This window comes from Lutjanus erythropterus, chromosome 24, assembly GCF_056507025.1.
Source record: "Lutjanus erythropterus isolate fLutEry1 chromosome 24, fLutEry1.hap2, whole genome shotgun sequence".
Taxonomy (NCBI): Eukaryota; Metazoa; Chordata; class Actinopteri; order Lutjaniformes; family Lutjanidae; genus Lutjanus; species Lutjanus erythropterus.
In genome coordinates, this window is record NC_139340.1 from 11,276,540 (window position 1) to 11,284,584 (window position 8,045).

The following is an 8,045-nucleotide window of genomic DNA, read 5'->3' on the forward strand; positions in this document are numbered from 1 at the left end:
ACATATAATTAAGAATTTCTTCAGCGCTTATTAATAAAGGTTCATGGAAGCACTGTCCAGTATGCAGAATTGTTTTTTTTATCCAGCACTGAGTATTTATCAGGTTTGGATGTACAAACTTTTGTATACTTTACATCACTTAATACTGCTCGCGTGCAGGTTTTATTCTGGAGGACACAGATCCAATCTCAATAAGAATAACAAGAATGCATTAAAAATACCAGATGTAACTACAAAGGCAAAGTGAGATTGTTTATTATCCGGATAACATATCTAGATCTTACGTTTCCAGGTGAAAAAGGGGTTGCTAATCATCAAACAGAGTGCCAAAGATGGCTCAACAACAATAGGAGAGAGTGGAGAAAACCATAAGAGGGTTAAACCCATTACACATGATTAAAATATTCTTTTACTCTTTTCATAAAAAACACAGATGTCTTTTACTTGCTGGTCTCAACTGGCACTGGCTCCCAAACTGGCAACAGTGAAGTATGACCAGCCATGTTTTATTTAATATTTCAAGAAATAAAAAAACATTAGATCCTGGAAAAGTGCGAGAGGATTTGTCCAGAGCTGTGTTACCATCTGCAGCATGCTCTCTCTTTCTCATCTCATCACACACTCAATACAAAAACACCAAATTTCCTGACATCTACTGCACCACGGCAGGCTATTGTGTTTCTCTTCCCAGAATTGTGTAACAGACCTAATAAAAGCGTCTCAGATGTCTCTCTCCTAGATGGCTTTCTCTCACTCACATACACACACACACACACACACACACACACCCGCCACACAATATCAACCTGTATAAACAAACTGCTAAAATGATCATTAACATCTTGTAATTCTGTCTCAGGTTGTTACATAAATACAACTTTTAAGATGCACACACATATCTTAATAAATGTGTTTATGAGTCCCAGTATGAGTATCCAGGGGTCACTGATTTAACTACAGTATTGTTAGTAGAATGTATAGAAGACATTTAACAACAATAGCTTCAGTCACCCTCAAGTTATATATGTTTTAAATAGATCAAAGTATGTGAAAATGTACACTGCCATGTTTTTGACTGTAACATAAATGATTTTAAGGTTTTTTTAGTGGTATTCAAATGAGTTCGTTGCTCAACGTAAAGGCAATGGAATCCACTGAAGTGAAAAACACAAAATTATTTCATCAGATCATCTGTATTCTCTGCAGTCTGTGATGATTTGACACATCTGCATGATGGGTCATTGTTAGTGCAGAAGCACAAATGAAGCAAAGCAGAAAGGTCTGTGTACTGTTATTATCTGTAACAATATATTTCTGTACATTTGCACTAATTGAACCATTTGTTTGCACAAGTTCTTCGTAGCACAAAAGGACACAGAGGTACCCATATTTGTAATTATGTCCATTTATGGATATACTTCACTACAGGATGACTTAAATAATGTTGTTGGCTCCCCCTATTGGCTGCTTGCATACAGTAGATAGTGTAGTTGTGTAAATTAATAATAATAAAAAAAAGGGCTTCAGTGCTGCATTTGCTGGACAGAGCATCTCTGCAGCACCATAGTACTTTATTATCATGTTGTATTGTCACACATTTTCCAGCCTCTATGATCTGGATATTGCACTTGTCCTGACCACACTGCGAGGTCAACAGCATTTTGAATTGTGCCGACTGGCTTCTAATTTGATCAGTAATTTCCATTAACAAATTGCAGCAGCCCTCTGTTTCTCTTTTCATAACAAGATAACAATTAAATGCAACATATTCACACAAGCTGGTTGCAAAACTAACTTTTTTGTCCACCAGCCAAATGGCCAGTGCATGTTCTAATTTTACTAACCACTTAATAAATTACAATTGATTTTTTCGGCTGGTGAGTGAAGCAAATCTACCAGTCACTTGCATTATCAGCATTTACTGGTGGCTAATTTTGTGCCCTGCACACAGGTTTTCTCACTTATTGCCTTAAACTGGCCTTCTGCTCAGCTTGATATTAGACAGGAAATTACCTGAAGTCATCGAACATCGTGAACTAATAAGAATCATAAGGTGTGAATTGTCTCACAAAACAGGAGCAATAAAAAACACCAGGGCTGGTTTACTCTGAAGCTTAATAAGCCTGACGGTATGTGAAAAACAAGAGAAAAACAACTTTGTGCACAATATTATTTAGAACTGGAGGTGTGAGCAATTTTTATATATCACCGCTCCAATATGAAAGCCGCCCTAAAGACTTGGGAATAGTTTGGTGATGGAGGGTTTATTTTATATTTAGCTACGAAAGCTGGGAGACTGTCCTCAGTCTTGATTGGGCAAAACATTTAGAGACTGACTTCTGAGTGAGGTTTGGTACCAAGTTTCTCAAAACCAAACTTTCTTTTTTCCTGTGTAGACTTCCAGGTCAAAATGAGTGCATGAATAGTGTTACTGTACAGTATACATGTCATTATAGTTGTCTACATTGGAGGGGCATAACTGACTCAATTCTCCACAGACATGACAAATATAATGAAATGTGACCTTGAAGACTGGTCTCGTTTTGACTCATCAGTATTCCTACGCCCTTCATGACTTAATTCCTATTCCTCTTTTTCCCCTATGGCGGAGAGACAGGAAATGGCGCTGAGTGGTTCCCATAGCAACACAATGTGTCATCAATACAAGCTGGACAAATATCACTTACTTCTGGAGATGATAAATTAAACCTATTAATAAAAAAAACTGTAGTTGAACTTTGTTCTCACATTCACATATCCATCATATATTTGTCATAATCACTCACTGACTTCCTGACGACAACAATGGCAATACCGATTTTCCCACAAGGCAGAAAAAAAATTGTTCTTCCTTTCGCTGAGTTCATTGAAGGGAAAGTTGGATCTGAAACACGTTGAGCTTTTAAATCGTTTTATTAGGAATTCAGCTGATACTGTCCTCTTCACACCAGCTCAGTTTTTCCACTGCAGATATAACACTTTTATTTTTACAGACTACATTCCTATTTTACTCTGTATGTGCAGCTGAATGGAAAGATAAAAGAGGGAGAGACTGATATAAGCTGTTAGTACTTTGAAGTCTTACAAAACTTTATTACCTTCATCAATCAATTGCGATAGGTGGGAAATTGTTTTGGTGGAGACTCACAAGAAAGGATGGGTTCATATAGAGGTTGGCACAGCAAAAGAATGGATTTTAAAACTTAAATTGTTGCAGAATAGAGTCACACCCTGAACTTTGTTGCTAGAAGAGGGAAAACAGCTGTGGTACAAAAATATATCTACAATCTCTGGCATGCCGTATAGTGCCTGAGGGCCCTCAATCTGGGGTCCAGGTATTCAGTCATTCTTCTATTTATTGCAAACAAGTCCAAAGCAGAACAGAGGAGAAGAGCAGTGTGCCAGAGAAAGACTTTCATGACCTGGCTGTAAATTGAATCATTACTGTGTAACATAGAGAGCAGCAAAACAATAATTGAGTCATATTAGAGTATTAAGCACTAATTGGCTTCAGCGGACATAATTAACCCCTCCAAGGGGTCATGAGTTTTATTTCATTCATTAATCTCAGGTCTCACGAAATGATTAATGGCAAAGGAGGAAAAACGTTTTCGTAAAAAGTAATATTTTTTTGCGAGCTTTCAGTACATTCTGCCTTTTCTCTGAAATATTGGATAGTTTAACATTTTCTATGAATGCTGTATTAGTTGATCAATTGAATAGACAATCGAAAGAATATTAATCGTCAAATAGGGATGAGACAATACCAAAAACTTAAGATAATACCAGAATAAAAACTTGACAATGCGCTATTTACCGCAATATTAAAAAATGAAAAAAACAACAATTAAATAATCTGCAGATTAATCAATCCTTAGTTGGAGCCCTACTCTGATGTAGCATTATCACATCATATCACCTCTTTAACTTCTTGTAGCTGATGGTTTTGTCTAGCTTCTCCTGCGAGTGTACTGGCCCATAAGATGAATGAGCGTTTCTTTCAGCATGCAGCCTGCCTTTGGCAATGAGATCCTGTGTGTTTGTCTGTGAGAACACAGATGAAGGGACATCCCGTAGGAGTTTTACTGCAATTATGGTCGAGAATTTGATTATCACAATCTTGGAATATGCAGTATTCCCACACATGGTCAAATCAAGTTCACAATGACGCACACACACTACACAGTACACACAGCCATGTTCTTGAAGTATTCCCAACACAACTCCATATCTCTGTAACCCTGCTCCCGGATGGCTCAGATCATATATCTTACACACATACATTGATGGTGGTACATCCACCAGCACACACACACACACATGCATGGACACAGTGTAAGATCAGTCCTGTGGATACAAAGTTTGGCTTGGCCACAGGAAAGACCTGCTGTTATATCACACACAAATAGAGCTGCAACAATCAGTCAATTAATCAATTAGTTGTCAGCTATTAAATTAACTGCCAATCATCATTGTTAAGGGGAAAAAAAGTCCAAATTCTCTGATTTCAGCCTCTCAGATTTGAATATTTTCTGGTTTCTTTACTTCTCTCTGACAGTAAACTGAATACCTTTGGGTTTTGGACAACACTGATCAACATTTTTACCATTTTCTGACAGCTTATCAATCAATTAAGAAAATAATTGACAAATTAATCTATAAATATTATCTATCTGTGTTGCAGCCCTAAATACAATGTAAAATGTCACTTAATTGTGAGAAATGATCATCACAATCTCCCAGAACCCAAAGTGACATCTTAAAATTGATTCTTTTGTCCAACCAATGGTTCAAAACTCAAGGACTCCTTTTACTGCCATAAATGACAAAGAAAGCAACAAATGAACCAACAAATGTTTGACATTTTTGCTTGAAAATCTATTATCAAAACAGTCTGCAACTATTTTTCCCTCTGTCAACAAGTAATCGATAAACCAACTAATTGTTGCAGCTCTACTGTGACTATCCTGTCGTGGCTCCGCTGTGTTTTTGCCTCCACATCTTCAGTTTTGCATTCTTACACTCGTCTCAGCATCTGTGTGTTATTATACCATCAGTTCTCTGCGTATGCTGACCTTGTAATCAAGCCAGATTGCTTTTCCACGTGCCTGCATGTGTGCTGACTTGCTCTTGCTTTAATCTCATGTATAGCCGCTGCTGCACACATAGTTGAAACCAGTTTTTGTGGTTGGTGTTATGTAACTGCTGAAACATTTTAATTAAAGGAATAGATTATGTGGAATTGGCTTTTTGTTCAATAGTCTACTATCACTCAGTATAATATATGATAATGTAAGTACTGAGCCAAGCTGATAAACAACAGAGATGTACTGCCTTTCTAATCACTAATAATGACTTCTCTCTCTTACTCAAACAAATTATGACATGAATCTATCTGCAAAGGTTAACAGTGAACATATCGCTTGGAGCATCACGTCTGCTGTGTGTGTCTGCGTGTGTATCCCAGAAATTGAATAATACCATATAAGTGGTTTGCTTACGCTAATATTATAACTCACATGTAACACAAGGGCGGGTGGTCGGTGCACAATCTAGTTACATACTTGATCTACATCCGATCATTTCCCAACTGATTGATTATGCTGACTCAGGTTTTTTCCAGTCACAGCAAATGCAATTATTTTGTATGTTTGTCTGTGACTGTTTGTGTGAGTGACAGTAACACAGACTCACACGCATTCTGTATATTCAATGATGCGCTGCAGGTTTTGAGTGTGATTCAGACATAAACATTTTACCTGAATGGTACAACATATTAACGTGTATATGACCCACATTAAATCTAAAAAGATGGGGAACTACATCTACAAATACATGTTGTACGAAGTTAAGAAATCTTTTTTTTCACTGTGAAGCATTATACATAGAATTCAGCTTCTGAGGAGACTGTATCGTTGATATGATGTCTAAAATTCAGGGGTACAAATCAATTTGGCATGTTTAGGTTCAGACTTTTCCCACTGCCTTAAATTTTATTGACCACTGGTGAAAACGTAACTGGGCATATGGAGCGTGATCTTTTCATGATATGGTCAGAGTCAAAATCAAGGATGTAATTTCCATCTTAAAGAACCTTCCTGGCTGAAGGCATCGTGTTTCTAAGTTCACATGTTTGTTTGATGGATGTACTATTGCCTTTACTGTAAAATGGGTCTATAATAGACCATCTATAATACAGACCTGCTCCATTAATGTTAACATTATACGAAAGGAGCAACAGGGGATGCTTTGATCTGGTTGTGGCTCCTGAACTTTGGAACTCTCTCTCTTTGGAATTTTTATTTCTATTTTGTGGTGTTTTTACTGGTCTCTTTGGCTAAAGATATTCTGTTTTCTAACAACACATTATGGGTTTTCTAGGTAGCTGGTGCTGCCATAAGCAGACTGTAAAATTGGCCCATGCAGGTTTCGTATGTCAGCATTAATCAAATTGTCTGCTGCTCCAGATTACTGCCAGAGTCATCTGGATAACTGGGCAGCCACACTGTCGTTATCTTGTGTGTTTGCTTTTCTTCTCGGATCCTTCAACAGGAGTCAGTTTGCCTGAAACAGCTGCCAGCAGCAGGAGAGCTAACTGCTAGTGACAGCAGTTATTTCACATTCTCAAGTCAACACTGGCACCATCATACATTACAGAGCTGACACATGAGTTGAGATCAGATAAGCTCTTTATGCCCAGAACTCTGACTAAATGTTATTTAATTTAAATATAGCTTTTCCAGTCAAGTTAAGTGAGGCAGCACCTCAGGATCAAATCATTGGCTCCACTGAAGAACCCAAACAAATACTGAATGTTAAAATCCAGCCGCCTGCCATGTGTAAACACATACCGATTTGCTTGGCCTTGGCTTTTAATCGTGTTTCTCCCACTCTGCTCAATACAGCTTTGACACTGATCGACTTGAGGAGCGCAACATAAAATGAAGACTGACCTAACGCAGAAGAAATCCAACCTCAGGCAGGAATCATTTACTATTTGAAGACTGCTTTCTGGCTCCTATTCTGGCCTTTTGCAATGCATTTCTGATCAAATGCTCTTAATGTTAATCCAACTGAGGTATACTGTCTGTCATCTTTCTAACATGTCAGTTTGAGCACTTCATATCACTGTTTTTTGTTTCACGTTTCAATTAATCAAAGATAAATTACCTACACACATTTCTTATTGTATATCTACAGTGAATTGCATATTACAAAGCTTTCAGTCAGGTACAGCTCAGTAATGAATACTTAAAAGACCTAAAGGTTTATGTTCACAACAAAAAATGCTGATGCATGTATCAACTACATGACTTACACTCTCTTGCCTATAGGCTTGCCATACAAAAATCTGTCTACAGCTACATTCAAATATCACACAGTAAACAGGTGAAAGGACGACTAATAGTTCTTTTTCACAGGAACCATATTGATAAGAAATACCAGGATAAACACAGGTGTTACCAATAATACTAATTAAGGCCCCATTCCATTTAAAGCAGCAGAACCTTTCCAGTGAGCCAGTATACATAATAGCAGCACCCTGGCGCTGTTTGACCTGAATGGAACACGTCCTCATTAAGATCATAGGTAACACACCTGTGTTTACTCCACTTCGTGTGAAAGCTGCAGTGAAAAAAAATGGTCTATTAAGACTTAAATTTTCATAGCCCAGTAGTCTCTGTGTCCATGTAGACAAGTGCAATACTGCAGCTTAATACAGTATAAAAACCTCCATAATATAATATCAACAAGAACATAGCAAAGAGTTGAATACACACAGAGGGACAAATCTAAGCTAGCAAAGCTAGCAAGAGACAACTAGCAAATACAGGCTATTGGGACACAAAGAATATGTCTCACCTTATTTTTTTAGTAGAAGTCCAAGTCCGTTCTCCTTTCTTTTGAATGAAGTATCCATGTTTCCAGTCATTTTGTTTGTTGACAGAAGTCCTCGCCTCCTCTCTTCATGACTGCTAGTTAATTAACTTAGCAACACGGTAGCTAGCTGATAAAATTAGCCACAATTAAACTTGATAACTGTC